This window comes from Fundulus heteroclitus, chromosome 9, assembly GCF_011125445.2.
Source record: "Fundulus heteroclitus isolate FHET01 chromosome 9, MU-UCD_Fhet_4.1, whole genome shotgun sequence".
Lineage (NCBI taxonomy): Eukaryota > Metazoa > Chordata > Actinopteri > Cyprinodontiformes > Fundulidae > Fundulus > Fundulus heteroclitus.
Genome location: NC_046369.1, coordinates 36,721,832 through 36,738,920, shown reverse-complemented (window position 1 = coordinate 36,738,920; position 17,089 = coordinate 36,721,832). Strand labels below are relative to the sequence as shown.

At 42.9% G+C, this 17,089-nt stretch overlaps 1 pseudogene; it reads left to right on the top strand.

The window, feature by feature from the left end:
- Positions 1 to 1,274: 1,274 nt before the first annotated feature.
- Positions 1,275 to 16,843, top strand: LOC118564203 (annotated as a pseudogene).
- Positions 16,844 to 17,089: the final 246 nt, after the last annotated feature.

Sequence of the window (17,089 nt, the reverse complement as noted above, 5' to 3'; positions counted from 1 at the left end):
GTTGGAAATGAAAATCGCTGGAGTGGCAGATGTGAACAGCTGGTCAGACAGTGGTTTTAGCTGACTTTGAGTAGTTTGACTAATTAAAAAAACTGATCATGTTCATGTCAGGATGACATATACAGGCGCTGGTCATATAACTAGAATCAACGAAAAAGTTGTTGTTTCAGTAATTCCATTCAAATTCTACTGATGCCTTCATCTTTTTGAATGGCTGACACCGAAGCTAAGCTAACCTGATACATAAACCTAGAAGTGCACATGTGCAGCAAGCAGAACTAACAAAGAACGAGCACGCACACGGGTTTCCCTGAGCATATCAGAATGATTGGCATGTGGGAAAACCCAATAGATGAGGTGATACCCCCACAACTTGAGGGACAGAGTGTGAGAGGTTTTGTTTTTTTTTACAGGCCTGCAGCTCCCACAGAGATCAATGTTTTTAACCTTTTTCTAAATACATAACGTATTGACTACTTTCAGGATGGAAGGACGATTTTACCCAGTATAACAAAAAGTGTTTCTGAACAAGATTAACACATAGTTTTAGCATCTGCTGATCCTGCAGTTATTGTGAAAGTGTCATCCTATCTGTTACCACTCTGGACTTCACCAAGCGCTGAGAGCGACCCATTCTGTGTAAAGATGTGCTGGACTTGATACATCTGTGAGTATAAAAGCTATTGGAAGGACTGAATTCAAGGATTTGGAGAGCGATCCCTTCTGGCAATTGGCACAAGACCACAGAGGCTGGGAGGTGACCACCTCTCTAACTCCGTTAACCCCCTTTAATTACTCTAAATAAAATAGTACAGCCCCTACCATCACCATACAGGGTAGAAACTGTCTGGTGACATCCAGAGAGCAGCTGATTGCATTCTAAGCACGCAGGCTGTGTTGTCAGTGAGGCGTTGTTGCCATGGCAGCGGCATGACGCCGTGCCGCTTTGCAGTGATTTTTTTCTGGGCTTTCTCTCCAGCCGAACGCAGCCCCTTCTTCTCTCGGCTGCCATGAAAAGGGCGAAAACAAAGAAAAGCCCCGAATGTCCGCCACGAACGGGGCACTGCTGTCTGACATTCGGTCCGTCCTCATCTCTCGGTCCGCATCGCATCCCGCTAAACACCGCCGCTGTCACACGCAAGCGTAGAATTCTGACGTGGTGCTCGGTGCCACCGTCCCATTCAGGCCCGCCTGTCGGACCCTCCCTTCAGACAGTCGTGCGTATGAAACTGGTAGCGAGACAAGGGCGCCACCGGAGCTGAGGTTCACGCCAGCGGTCGCTTATAGGGAGAGAATCAATAGGCAGCGCGACCTGGAGAGATCTCCTGCGGCAATGCGAAGATGGCGAGAGTGCTCCACAACTTGCTGTTTTTCTGATCAGACTTGCGCTGAAGATCCGAGTTTGGGGGATACTGGTCGTTAATCTACGGCTATTGTTGCTCTCTGCACCGCCGCAGCGCTGCTGAAAACTTTGCTGGAACATCGTGCTGAGGCCGACGGCCACCTTCCAATGGGGGATCCGCGAAACTCCCCCGGCTTGTCTGAATGACACGTCCTTGGGAACTCATTGTTATGTTAGGATCAAGGTAAGGCACAAACACGCGCGCTGTCTCGCGCCGGGTGCTGGAGCTGCTTGTGTTTAGAGTGCCTCGCGCGTGGGTTCACGTGCGCTCCCGCACCTTTTTTCCCGCCGCGCCGCGCCGCGTCGCGTCGTGACGAGCCGGACAGGGCCCGCCGGCTTCTGTTGTTGTGCTGTTGTTGGTTTGGCGGAGCTCAGGTGGTGGTGCTGAAAGAACAGCTCCTCCGCTTCACTTCCCTGCGTGCAGCGGGGCTGCAGCCTGCCTCCAGCCACCAACCTACGGGATGTGTTAACGATTATGTAATTTAGAATGTTGCACACCAAATCCTCCCTCCATAGAATCATTCTGTGAGTAGGAGAGTTTTCACGTTTTTCCTGGTAATCTGCCACAAATACAAGAGGATTGAGCTGCAGTTACCGAAGCTTTACGTGATGGTAACACGCTGATCAGGGACTTTGTTGAAAATCCGTCGGAGCTGTTTCACCCATTGAAGTGCCCTTCGTGTTTATAATCTATTTGATCTTAAGCAAAAATACACAATATGAAGAGAGAGCAGTAAAATTTAAACGACTGGTTATGTAAATAAGGGCTTAATTGAGGCTCCAACTGGATGTTAATGACACTGATTTCCTACCATAAATACAGGTTGATATATTTGTCCATCCTCAGTGTCCTGTGACCAGCCATGTTAGTTTTTCCTCATTTTTCTTTACATTGGTACAGAGAGGATCGTTATTTGGAGGTTTGTCTTTAATGTGAAAGTGCTGCAACAGACGTTGAACATGTGCATATTGTGTTACTCTGTTGAAAAAAAAATCTGCAAGCACTGGAATTGGATTGAATGTTATAAACTACCTTTATGCAATGCCTTGCAAAATAATTCACAGCCCTCTAATGATTTTCAGTTTTGTCATATACAACCACATTCTGTAATTTTTGTTATTGGGTCATATGTTATCACAAGGTAGTGCAGATTTCAGGTGTTGACAAAACTTCTCAAGTGGATTTAGGTCTAGAAGACAGGATACAGCTATAAGGAGCAGCTTTCAGATGTATGAAAACGTAGTTATTCTAAAATATTCAAAGACAGTTGGATCATGACGATCCTTTGTGTTGTAGGTTAGCATCCATCCCAAGCCCCGTTGAGCTTTTCGGTGAAACATGAAGCATCTCATACGTGGCAGTTAACATGTTTGGTTTCTCTGAGCTGTGTGTGCGCGTGCATGTGTGTGTGTGCACGTTAAAAGCATCAACATTACGCAGCCGATTCCCATTTTCACACTTGAGTCACTATAAATCATGAAAGCACAAGTGCTGAGTGGGTATGTTGCGGTTGGTGATAAGCTTGTCAGCCCAGCCTTTATTTGTGCGACTTTCCTTTCCACAGGAGTCTGGCCTTCGGTTTCACTACGTTGCTGCTGGGGAGAGAGGAAAACCCCTCATGCTGTTTTTGCATGGCTTCCCTGAGTTCTGGTAGGTGGGGTGGGGAGGGTGGGGGCAGCTGAGCCCAGAGCACCACCCTGGGCTCAGCTGCAAACGTGTCAGTAAAATTATTATTATGCGGTTGCTCTGGGTTTCATTTAGCAGTCACCTCTCTAAAACTTCCCTTGACCACAGAATTTCTTTGCCGTGAGGTTGCCGCAGCACTGTTAGATATCTGCATTGGGACTCTATGACTGCAAGCAGAAATCCACCCCAGCCTTACTCAGAAACATGGTTTACATTTGGAACGGAGGGTCCAAAGCATTCAAGATCTCCTTATCCTGAAATGAAAAAAATAAAAAAGATGTTGAGCATTGTGCCCTGGCCTGGGGCCAAAGAGCTATAAGCCTGTCCATATCTGTAGGATGCTATGTAGGCTGAGGGCCAGACAAGGATTAATTTAACAGCAGACAGGAGAAGTTTCTGCTTCACTCTCCATTTTCCTGATTGGAATGTTGAACTGAGCTGAAGGTGCTCAGAAAGATTCATATCTTCTTTTAGAAATCTTTCCTTTATGTTCTGAAAAAAGACTGGTATATACAGTGCCTCAAGGAGGTATTCATAGCCCTTGAACCTTTTCACATTTCATCACATTAAACCTCAAACTTCATGGAATTTCAATAGGATGTTATGAGATAGACTGACACAAAATAGTGCACAGCTGCGGAGTGGGAGAAAAATAATCCAAAGGTTTCCAGTGCACTAGACTTGTAGCCCTCTGGACTCAAACCCTTTTCAACTTACTGCAGTCACAGCTGCAAATGTCTTTTGGACCATTTTGCTTATTTCTCTTTACAGCTTAGCTCAATGTCAGATGGAGAGCATGCCACAACTTCTTAAATTGATTCCCATCTGAACTTTGACTGGGCCATTCCGTTCCATGAATATGATGTGATGTAAACCATTCGAATGTAATTCTGGCTCAATGTTTAGGGCTGTTCTCCTGCTGGAAGGTGATCCTCTGCCTCAGTCTCAAGTCTTCTGCAGGTTTTCTTCAATGACTGCCCCGTGTAAAGCTTTCTTTATCCTATCCCCACAACATGGTGCAGCCACCGCCGTCTTTCACAGGTGTGCCCATGGTAATGTGCAGTGCTGATCTCCCTACACATAAAAGTTCAGTTTTTGTCTCATCAGACTTGTTACCTTCTTTCTGAGCTGAAAGAATAGAAAGCTCTCAGCAGCGGAGCTACATGCTGAGAATTCTTAACCCACCTGGAAAACCTTTTTGTCACTGAATCAAAGTATTTATTGTATTTGTCTCCATAACCATTTATCACATATTTATAAAACATGTAAAACTGCCAGAAAACCAAAATAACATACTGTATGTAAGGACATTATATTAAATAAGTAATTGTCTTACTTAATGTTATTGGTACACTAGTTTTAAATCATATTGTGACTCATTATAAATCCATAAATTGGATATGTGGACCATATAGAAGCTCTGACAGGTTTAAACTGTTGTTGCTGACTGTAAATCTGGCGTTCCTCAGGTTCTCCTGGCGCTACCAGCTGCGAGAATTCAAGAGTGAGTTCCGTGTGGTGGCGATCGACATGCGTGGCTACGGTGAATCCGACCTGCCGCTCTCCACTGAGAGCTACCACCTTGACTACCTGGTCACCGACGTGAAAGACATTGTGGAGTACCTGGGTGAGAAGTGTGTGTCTGCCGTCTTTAGAGAAGCCAGAGGGCTGGACCGTGTTGTCTCAGGTCAAAAATAAACCTGTTTATCAGGCCTGATCTTTGGACAGGCCCGCAGCACAGCATGACAAACTTCTTGTGAGTCAGACAGAAGCCCAGCAGTGTGCTCACTCCATCCTAACACTAGCAGGGAGCGAGCTTGAGGCTGTCCTCGCACACCAGCATCATCTGACAATTATCTGACTAGAATAGCTGTTCTTGTGCCTTTAATCTCCCGTTTTAAGGTTCTATTCCTATCCAGAGCTGAAATGTGGTTGAAGATTCAGGCTCACAGCTGTCGCTTCATGCCCAAATGTGTTAAAGTGACTGCTTTTGCAACAGTTACAAGAAAACTGATCTAATTCAAATGGTCACCTTGTGATTTTCCTGCAGTGGCTTTTACTCTATTTAAAGGGGCACAAAGCCAAAGGCACTTATCAGCACATTCGATGTGCCCTCGTGTGGCTGTCTTGTTTTATATCGACGCAACAGACCCGTTATGGAAACTATATAACCGTTTAAAGAGGCACAAGCTGCACATCAACATCCAGCACTCACATATTGTTTCATTTTAAACACATGCTTATCAGAATCCTGAGTGGGCATACATACTCCTACTATAGACTTTAAGGATTCCCCCATGTTTGTCCATCATCTTTAAGGCTAATGGGCATTTAGGTGGCAGTGAGTAAATTAAAGCTTTCCCTCTCAAACCAGTCACAAGCAGCTGGAAATAAAGCTGATTACAGAGGCTGGAGGCCACGGCGGTTTAGTGGTGACAACAGCATTGTGCTGTTATGTTCATTTATTGCTTCTATAATTCAGTTAATACATCAATAATTCATTTTAAATATACAGAGTAAGTTGAAAGTGCAGTTTTAAATAAGAAAACATAAATCTATTTATTTATAATTGGCATGCAGGAGTTAGGGAATTATATCTGTTCTAATTCTGATATGTTAGACTTTGGTTATTAGCCAAAAGTACTCTTCATTTTCCCTTTACCACCAGACAAACATTAAAAGGACATTAAAAGTTGCTGTTGCCATTAAAATGTGCCAGTAGTCATTTTGAAAAGAAAGTACACCCTCTTTTAGTTCTAGAGTTTTACCTTTCATTGCATAAATTCCTCCAGCCTGTACCTGGATCTATATTATATACATTTTGAAACTCCAGTGTGCAAAAACACACAGATCCCACACGATCATTATGTATTGAACAAAGATCAAACCACAAAGGTAAAACAAACTGACTACATTTATCAGAAGATTGAACAAGGGAAATAGCAGACAGGTCCTGCTAAACAAATGCAAAGGATCAACTGATCCTCAGTCTCTATAAAAGCAGAGGCTTTGACAGTCTGCTGGGCTGGAGCATACAGGTTTTATTCTACCACGTTGTCAGAGAGGTAAGTCACCAACAATGACCTTAGCAAATCAATTCTGGCTGCGTTATATATTTTTATATAAAGGGTGATCTATTATTCACAGCCCAACAGCTCCATCTCAGACTCTACAGGCCTCTGTTCGCATGACAAAAGTTAAAGCGTGCCAGGAGAAGGCATCGTCTTTCCAAAATGAAAGTCTTATATCTGAATAGACCCCAATACTTCTGGAACAATCTATGTTGGAAAGACGATGTATGCTCATGAACACACATAACCACAGCATATTAGCAGGAAAGATTGTGGTCTATGTCAGGCGTGCGCTACCACCATGCCAAATCGCAACTACATCAGCAATGATCTTAGAGAAGCAACTGCTGCTGCACATCAATCTGAGGAGGATTAAAAATCCCCTCTTGTTTCCAAACATCTTAAAGCCTGTTGTTCTGCAGCAAATTAGATTATTTAGTGTGGAAAGCGTTCAGGACCGCTCTTGATCTTCCCATGAGTGGTTGTCACAGCAAATTCATCCCCTGGTCAGATGGTGCAATGGTCAGAGAAACTGCAAAGTACACTTCAAAAGCTATGGTAGAACTTTAAGAAAGCAGGGCCTACCTGAACAAACAGGATACAAAGAAGAGCAAACCGGCATCCCAACACAATGCTAGAGACGGTTGAAGTTGCACAGAAAATAACTATTTCAAGTTGGTACTACAAAAATCTCTCAGTTTTGGCTTCATCTTTGTGGAACAAGTGACCGTATGAAAAGTGTTGAGTGCTTTTTGTACCCTTAAAGTGTCTGAAAAATCGGATTTTTTAAAATATATTGTCTAATGAAAAACCCTGGAACTGAAAGGTGTACTTTGTTTTCATCATGAACGTTGCTCTGAAGGCTGCCTCCTCTGCTGTTTTGGCAAAGGGCTCATTCATAAATGATGTGGCCTCACTGACTGTCTGTCAGCTCTTACCTTCATACAGCATTTCTCTGACAGTGTTAAAGGAAACCAACAACTGAGTTCTTCTGACTGACAGCTAACAGAAACTCAGTGTAGCAAAACGGATACAGGAGGGAAATGGCACCCTCTGCTACTGGTTAGTTGGATGATAGATAAGCCAGTGGAGGTCAAGAAGCTAAATATGGGCCAGTGCTACTATTAGGCTAATGCACTGTCCCTAATCTGAGCCTGGCGGACAGTTCAACCCTTGGTAATGTGCTCCAGCAGCTTTGGAACACATTCCTTGTGAATCATCAAAGAAAGTACCATTTTAGTAAAGCCAGGGATGGATGTTGGATAGCTTCCTGCATTGTTCTTGCTGTCACTGTCAATTACTTCACTGGCTGTCAGGAGAGAAGCCCTCAATAATTCATCCTACTGTGCAAATCACGCTCGATGGTCACTTAAGTGGAGAAAGGCCTGCTCTGATTGTACAACACCTGCTGTACTCTGCCCAGCAACAAGACGACAGAAACCTTTAAGTCTCAGTCCACACCCTCTGGGAAAATGTTATTGTTCATTTTGGAAATTAAAAAGAATTCCATCCACTTCATTTTTCTTTAGATCTGGATCTAGACTTGACACATGATCTGGCTTTGATTCAGATCAAAGTCCCATCGCAGCCATGGCTGAAGCTCAACCTCTGTCTTTTGCAGCCTCTAACAGGTTTTTCTTTCCGGACTGCCTTTTATTTAACTTTATCCATTTATCCTTCAAGACTGGTCAGCTTCCCTGTCCCTGCTGAAGAAAAGCCACGCCACAGTATGACGCTGCCACCACCTCGTTTCACCAAGGTGGCTCCAGGATGATGTGTAGCGTTGTCTTCTCCACAACATTCTCCCTGAGCCGTCTGCTGTGTTCCTCTGTCTTCACGATGCCGTTTGCTCTCTGAATCTAGAAAGAAGATTTTTTTTATCTCTAGAAATCTTTTGTAAAAACTATGCTCTTTTACATTCTAATCCCAATGAAATACATAGAGCTTTGAGGCTGTAATGTGGCATGAGGTGAAAGTCAAAGCAGTAGGCGGCTGCCCTTGTGCTTCTCCATTAAACGGGAGTGAGAAGGTAGGGATTAGTCCAAAGCAGCAAAGTTGAGACTTTGCTGCATCGCTGTGAAAAATGTGCGAGCTCGGGGTTGATGGGTGGTTAAATCATATAAACAGGTGGAAATGGGTCTATCACCGGTTGCACAGGGGATTACTCTCTAGGGATTGGAACAGTAATGGGATCATTCCGATCCTTTTGCCATGGTCTGCCTAGGCTGCCGGTCATTAAAAGCATTCATTAGAGGAGAGAAAAGGTTCTCTGAGGGGAGAAAGTTTTACCGGGAAACTTTAAGTTTCAGTTTCCAGCACTGTTCCGTAACAAAGTATTTGCCTCATTTTAGATTTATCCAATTTTTGAAACTCTGTCGCATCATCAAAGTTAACATCAGACAAAGTGAACCTGAGGTAAATGATTATTTCATTGATTAAGGACAATTAAAAGTAATCACCTTCTAAACCAATTACCTGGTTCCACCACCCTTGGTAGCAGCAGCTGCAATCAAGTGTTTAGGAAGTTGTCAGGGACTGTGTTACATCATTGTGGAGGAACAGCAGGTTCTCTCAGCAGATGATGTTCTGGTTCTGAAGTGCTGCTTTAGCTTTTGAAGGTCTTTTAGCCTACATCATGTCAGGCAGGTTCTATTTAAGGGATCTCCGGATCCAGTAGGTTTTGCCTGGGTTTGGTTAGTGAAACTGAAACAAAAGAAATGCTTGATTACAATTTATTTTTTATTAATTGGGGGCACAATTATTAAATTTTTTATACATTGGACCAAGTGGGATTGGATAGCCCCCCCCCCCCACTTAATAAATACAAAAGATGCTTTGATTGATGCATTTAGTATTTATTAAGGTCATCTGTGTCTGATATAAATGAAGTGAGAAATTTCCATGTGACGCTAAAACCAAAACAAGAGCTCTGTGCTTCTTCATGGCACCATATGCATAAGAGTGTTTAGTTTGAAGGAAACAAAGGATGTTTCATGTGTGTTTTCTTTACTTCCAAGGGTACAACAGGTGTTGCCTGGTAGGTCACGACTGGGGCGGAACGATAGCCTGGCTGTTTGCCATACACTACCCTGAGATGGTGACAAAGCTGATCGTCCTGAACTGCCCCCACCCTTCTGTGTTCACAGGTAGGACCCCACCACGAGCACAGCCTCATACAGCCCTCTTTGTGTTTTAAGGGAAAACCAATTTTCCTCAAGCTAATCAGAGACGCTCCAGTTTGGCTCTTGGATTATTACAGGAATTAGGATCGTTAATTAGGAGGTGTTATTACTTCCATTGCACGTCTGCATCCAGCTGGCAAATCTTCTGCCTTTGGGGCAAGATGATGAGGAGCTAATTACAGGGAGGCACGCACAAAGCTGGAACAGCAGGTTCAGCTGTAGCAGAAAGGGCGGCAAAGTCAGATCACATCCACGGCCCAGCAGTGTGTGCAAACTTTCCCTTAATTAAAACCAAGAACTAAACGTCTCTCTCGCTCCCCTCCTGTCTCTCTCTCTCTCTCTTTCCTCCAGACTACGCCCTGCGTCACCCCAGCCAGCTGCTGAAATCCAGCCATTTCTTTTTCTTCCAGCTGCCCCGCTTCCCGGAGCTCATGCTCTCCATCAATGATTTCAAGGTGGGCTTACATGCTTTCAAGGTCAGGTTTGTATGCATGCGTGTCGGCAGGTGGGCTTGCACTCGTGTCTGTGTGTGTGTGTGTGTGTGTGTGTGTGTGTGTGTGTGTGTGTGTATGTATGTGTGAGAGCCCTGGCAGATGCATAGGCTTCTGTTCTGGGTAATAATATGACAGGAAGCTGGTGCCTCCTTAACCTCCAATTAAATACAGTGCTGCAGTAAGGTATCTGTCCCCTTACAGATTTCTTCTGTTGTTTCTTTTTTGTCACGCTTAATCAAACAAGTGCTAATATCAGACAAAACCAACTAAAGCAAATTCAAAATGCAGTTTCCAAATGATAATTCTACATTTTTTTTTTAGTGGAAAGCTATCCAAACTCACCTGACCTTTGTGATAGCTGAAAATGTGTCTTTTACATCATTATGCAGATATTCTGCCAAGCTCTCCTTGCCTGAATGGTTTAATCTTAGCCTCATTGGAGAACTGAAGGAACATCTCACAGATTCACGTTTTGCCTTTGACTAGGCCACTCCAAAACTTTGATTTGTGGGTTTTATTGAGACATTCCCAGGTGGACCTGCTGCTGTGCTTCAGATGGCTGTCCTGCTACAAAGTCATGAACTGATAGTTGGACATTCTCCTTCAGGCCTTGCAGGTAGAGACCAAACTCATGGTTCCATCATTTACAGTAAGTGGTCCAGGTCCTGAAACAACAAAGCAGCCCCAGACTGTTGGAATGACGTTCTTTTTCTGAAGATGTGCGAGTTTTACAATGACTGACTGGACTCACAACCTGTAAAACGTCCTGCTTTTGTCTCATCAGTGCACAGAAGACTTTCCAAAGGTTTCAGGGAGCATTAAAATGTTTTTGGGAAGAATGAGACAGGCCTTTGTGTTTACAGTGGTCAGCAATGGTTTTAACCTGGGAACTCTCCCATGGATATCATCTTTGCCCAGTCTCTCCGTCTTATTGTGGAATCCTGAACTCTGACCTTAACCGAGGCAGAGGAGACCTTAGTGCCTTAGACGTCGATCTGGGTTTTTTTGTGACCTCATGGATAAGTTGTTGATATCCTCATACAGCCAGTCCATGTTTTCTCTATTTGTGGATAACAGCTCTCACTGTGTTTCACTGGAGTCCCAAAGACTTAGAGAGGATTTCATGATCCTGATAGATATCAGTGACTTCATTTCTTGTCTGTTCTTGAATTTCTTTAGATGCAGTCATGACGTGCTGCGTTTGCAATCTTTCAGGCTACTCCGTGTTGTCAGTCGGGTTGTATTTATGTGATTTACATATGCTGCAGGGCTGGCAGGGATCAGACCTGGGTATAGTTAGTAAAACTGAACTAAGTGGTTAGTCACAGTTGATTTAAGATTTACCAAGATGGACAATTATTCTTTATTCATTGCTTTTAATTATTTTTTCCCCCTTAAAACATTTTTATTTAAAAAAAAAAATCCTTACGCGGGTTATCTATATTAAATGTGTTTTATGATCTGACATTTTTTTCAAGTAAGAAATAGGGAAAACAAAGAAATATTTAAAAGAATATTTTCACAGCACTGCATATAGCAGAAAACATTTTCTTCGTTAAGAATAAAGCTACTCACAACATTCACAAATTATAGCGCCATAAAAACCCCTCATAAGTCCCAGAAATACTTTACTAAATTAAACATTGGAAAAATGGCAGCTCATACATTTACAGTGAGGCTCTGATCATTGTTAGCTCTCAGGAACCTTTCACTGCCTTGCTGTGTTAAAGCCTCTGTCCATTTCTGATGTTCAAGTTGCCAAAATGTGCCTCTAATTTAAAACTACATTGACCAACATTGACCGATTATGACACGGTTCCTGTCTGTGAAGTCTGTCCATTTTCTTATTCCTCGTGTTTTGTCTCCATCTCTCTAATTCCCCATCAAATAAAAGATTTGTATAAAGCTTTTAACTCAAACCAAACCAAAGCTAATAAGGTGAGTCATAATAAAAGCACTGCAGCACAGGTCATTGTGGTGTACCTTCGCAAAAAAAAAAAAAAAGAAAAAAAAAAAGGCTTTCCTTTTTTTTCCCTTCAAATTTTAGGGATCATGCTGGTTTTGGCAGCAGTTTTGCTGGTCAGCTGTAAGATTGATGCCATATGTTTTGTCTGACTTTTCAGATTTAGAAGCACAGCAGGAAATGCTGTCAAGCCAGCAGTAAAGTCAGACAGCCAGAGCTGCAGCTGAAGGTCATCAGAGCTGGTTTCAACAGCAAAGTAGCTTCTCTGTCTCGCGTTACAGGAATGTTGGCCGTTCTCCTCTAAATTTTCTGTAGATCAAACAGTCCCAGTGTCAGGCTCACCCAGCAGTCTGCCGCTGTCTCTCCTGCAGGCTCTGAAGGCTTTGTTCACCAGTCGAAGCACGGGAATTGGGAGAAAAGGCCGGTGGCTGACTGCAGAGGACTTGGAAGCCTATTTGTATGCACTCTCGCAGCCGGGAGCTCTAACAGGAGCCCTCAACTATTACAGGAATGTCTTCAGGTGGGAGACTGACGCACATCAACACACAGTAGAAATGTTCTGAGTTTCAGGCCGGCTTTTTTTAAAAAGAGACAGAGAGTTGGACAGTTTCAGGCTAACATTGAGGAAGTCATTTTTTATATTGTACTGTTATTTCAAACAAAAATGCACTAAAAGGGCTTTTACGGGTCTGAAAGCATCTTGGGTAACCCACCGGTCCTCCAACGGTCCTGATCTGTCTTACGTACATGATGGAGGAAGGTTTCCGAATCAAAATCCTGCCACAATGACCCGGTTCTGTGGTCAAAATGTCACTAGGTGTTATATTGCATCACACATAGTCATTGTCTTCATAGTAATTTCTAATTAACACTTAAAAAAGGTTTAACCTCAGAAGTACCTTGCCACAGTATTTTTACTTCTGGACTTTTCCACGACTTTTCACATTAAGACCACACCCACAAAGTAGTGTATGATTGTGAAGTAGGGGAAAAACATGGATTATTTTTATTTTTTACAAATATCCAGGTGGCCTCTGTCTCAATGCTTAGTAGAAGCAACTCTTGCTGCAGTTATAATGGCAAATCTTAAGTTTATTTCTCTGCCAGCTTTACACACAGAAACAGAGATCTTTGACCATTCTTTGTTCTATCTTAAGCTCAAGCAGATTAGATAGAGAATGTCTATGAACATTGATTTTCCAGTGTTGCCACAGATTCCCAAATGGATTTATGTCTTGGCTTTAACTGTATCGTTCTAACAAAAAACAAATATTTTATTCTTTGGTATTGAATTGTACTTTTGGCTGTATGTGTAGGGTTGTTGTGCTACAGGCCCTGTCTCCAGTGTTTAGCTCTAACATGTTGACTTCCAGGAATGACCCATGTTAAGATCCATCATCCACCCTTTAACTCTGAGCAGCATCCCTGGTGATGTTGAAGAAAGGTATTCTTAAATTTTTTTTCAGACAGGACTTTGTGTGTTCAGGGTAATATATTAGCTTTCCGCCACACTTGGGATTTTGCGGGTAGAAACTTTCATTTTGGTATTATCTGACCAGAGCCCCTTAGTCCACATTTTTGTTGTTGTCCCCCAGATGGTCAGGAGCGAACCACAAACACAACTTCTGGATCTCTTTTAGCCATTGCTTTCTTCTTGTTGCTCTGCTAAACAGACCAGATGGCTGAAGCCCCCAACTAATAGATCTCCTGAGGACAGTTTCTTCCACCTTAGTTGGGGGTCTCTGCATCTCGTCAAGAGTTACCAAGGGCCTCCAGCCGCTGAGCAATACTGTCAGTAGCTGGAGGAATCAGCATCAGAGTCAACTTTATTTCTCAGTTTTCATTTTTATTGATGTATGTGGGTTTTTTTTGGGGGGGGGGGGGGGGGGGGGTGGACTGGATTTTATTTAGGGGTATCTGAGAGAAATGAGAGCTGAATACATTTATATATATATATATGATAAAATTTCTGTAATATACATTGAAGTTTATCTTTGTAGTGTTAACAGATGAGCAGAGCTTCAAGGGGTAAAAATGCCTTTAAATATGTGATTATGTGATAAAACAGTAAAGACATGTTCTGTTTGCAAGAAGCAGTAATAAAGACAGTCTTTATTACTAACTACTCCAGGTCTACCAGTGCCTTGAAATACTATTTACTGTTAAGTCTGTATTAATCCTGTAGGTTATTTGAGCTTTGCATGTAAGGATTTCACACAAGCCATGGCTATTTATTGAGAAATTAGCTGTACCCCCCACTGTCAGAGCTCCCTGATGTCTAAAAATGTCAACATAATTGACATATTCTACTAAATATTTGTATTATCCTGCATTTCTCTTTAATACACTTTGCACTTCAGTAAGTAGAAAGGAGGAAGAGGGAAGAATATTGAAGGGTATCTACTGTTATTTTTTACATGTGAACCCTGCATGCATGACTGGGCATGCCATCTGCTCCCTTCTCAAGCAAGGAGCTTCCTCTGAATAGCTTTTATCTGCTTACGTAAAAGGAATTTCACTGACCCAAGCTGAGTTAACATCACCAGGGATGTAAAAATAAACACGTATTCATTATTCATTTATCTAATTGGTATTTATTGATCAGTTCTTTAAATATTCATCAGCTGTTGTACTGTGTGGGATTTCACTATCAGTATAGGGCATCAGGATAATATCTTCTGCTCTATCAGGGAACCGGTGTGTTGACATCAGTGGCCTGCATGAAGCAAACCCCTGCTCCTGCTGCAGCTCTGAAACCGATCCTGGTCAGTGGGTGGGACACTGGTGACCCGCTTAGTTCCCCTCACTATTTTCTACAGGGCTCTCTTGTCTACTATGCTGCAGCATAGTAGACAATTAAAATTGACCATCGAGGTTGTTGTTTCTGCTCCGGCTCTCTCACAGTTTGCCACACAACATGTAGGAGAAATGTGGAGCAACGTGCTCTGGTCAGATGAGAACAAGATTTAACTTTTTGGCCCCCAGGTCATACACGGTGGTGGCAGCATTATGGTATGGGATGTTTTTCCAAAGCAGAGATAGGGAAGTTGGTGAGAGCCGATTGGAAGATGGTGAAGATAAATACACGTCAATACTGAAAGAGAACCCATTAGAGTATTGGTCACCAGCATGGTACCTGTGGGCACCAAGTAGCCCCCGAGGACCACATGTGGTGCCCACGAGCCTGTTCTAAAAAAAAAGCACAATCCACCAGTGAACTGCATGTAAAACTTGATTTTATTCCGATACTCTTCCTGTTTATACCCACTTGCATTTATACAGATTGAAAAATTTACAATATCTATAACAAAGCATGAAAAATGTATTTATTTTAAATAAAGTTAAGGTGAACTCGAACTCTTCTTGGTCAAAGTTCAGTACAGGTAGCCCTTTGTATGACACAATACCAGTGAAGTAGCTCTCATTCTCAAAAGGTTTGGTGACCCCTGTGTTAGAGGCTGCAACATAATTCAAGCTGGGCAGAGTTTCACCTTCCACCTGGATAATGACCCTGAACCTGCAGCCAGAGTCAAACCATAATGGAGGGTTAGAATTGCCCTTTTAAAGTCAAAACCTAAATTCCATGGAGAATCTCATGACTTGAAAATTGATACTCGTAGATTCTTTCCATCAAATCTGACTGTGTTCAAGTTATTTAAGAGAAATGTGGTGCAAATCTGGTGGAGACATACTGCAAAAGCAGACACAATGAAGTACTGGGCGGGTGGGGGGGGGGGGGGGGGGGTAAGGTGCTATAAAAGCGCCTTACACTTTTCAGATTTTTTTATTTTTGGGAACACTTCTTTGGAAAAACGTGTATCTTTGCCTTCCGCTTCACAATTATTAACCACTGTGTTGGTCTGTCACCTAAAATGTCAATAAAATGCACTGGGTATGTGGCTTCAATGTGAAAGCATGTAAACCAAAGTTCAAGGAGTATGAATACTCTTTGCAGGTAATTTCTAGGATGTATTTTCCTCTGTCAAATTTCAGCTAAATTTAGTTTTCTTTGTCGTTGTCATCAGCTCCCTCCCACTGAGCCACAATCACGTGAGGTCCCCGGTGTTGCTGCTGTGGGGAGAACGGGACGCCTTCCTGGAGCAGGAGATGGCCGAGGCTTGCCGCCTTTACATCAGGAATCACTTCCGTCTCAACATCATTTCTGGGGCCAGCCACTGGCTGCAGCAGGACCAGCCCGACATCGTCAACACCCTCATATGGACCTTCCTGAAGGAGGGAGAGGGGCGCAAAAGCTACAGGAACTAAACCCACAGCAAAGCCTCCGCCCCCTGCACCGTCTCCCTTCCCCCTGCCCTCACTGTCCACCCCCCACCCCCCGGAAGCCTTGAATATGCCTGTGATACCAAGCAACATAGTGATGATGCAATCATTCTTTAAACTTTTCACATTTTAGATATTTTTTTAAAAGAAGTCAGCAACAAAGGAGAGAAATCGAAGCACACCTCACCAGAGAGGACACTGCAGAACACGCGTTTAAGATTATTTTTAGTTTCTTTCTTTTTTTTTTTTTTTTTTTTGCACATAACAGTGACATCCGCCTTAAAGTCTGTCGGTAACAGCATTACAAATGTGTGGCGAAATCTTTTCTTTGTGACCTGTATTGTGTGGTGCCTTTTTAACGTTGGAGCTGTTGCGGTGTGAAGATGTCCCGAGCCGTTGGGGCGTCCCGTTGTCCACTGTATTCGTGTGTTTCTCTGTGCTCGGCTGTATTTTGGGCACAGTTCCCTGGGGGTCTCGCCTCCCGGGGATCCGTTTATCAGGTAGTGTTTGTCAAAAGGACTTTTCTTTTTTGTAATTATATTTATTTATTTTTTCTCTCAGATATTTGCTTAAATGTAGAGAATGTTAACTTGATCTTCCTGTATAGAAATATTAGTGATGGTTGCCTATCGTACTATTTTGTATCTCTTCCTACACACTGCATTTTGAAACTCACTGAGCCAGGTCGATACTGTTTGATTTTATAAATAAACCGAATAAGTGTCAGTCTGTCAAGACTACAATGCTTCTTCACATTTTCAGCCTCCTTTTGGGTGACTGTTATTGCCGAGTCTTTTGAGGCTATAAACAGAACCTCGTGCTCTGTTTTTATGCTTGCGGATGTCTCCCCAACGGCCACCGTAAGCTTTTAGCACAGATGAGATGAAAAGCAGCAGAAATAGCTGAGGATACGTTACTAAATCTGTCAGAGCTGAATGATGCAGCAGTTTAAAGCTTTTCCGTGGAACAAACGTCTGGATTGTTGATATTTATAACTTTGCTCTGTGCC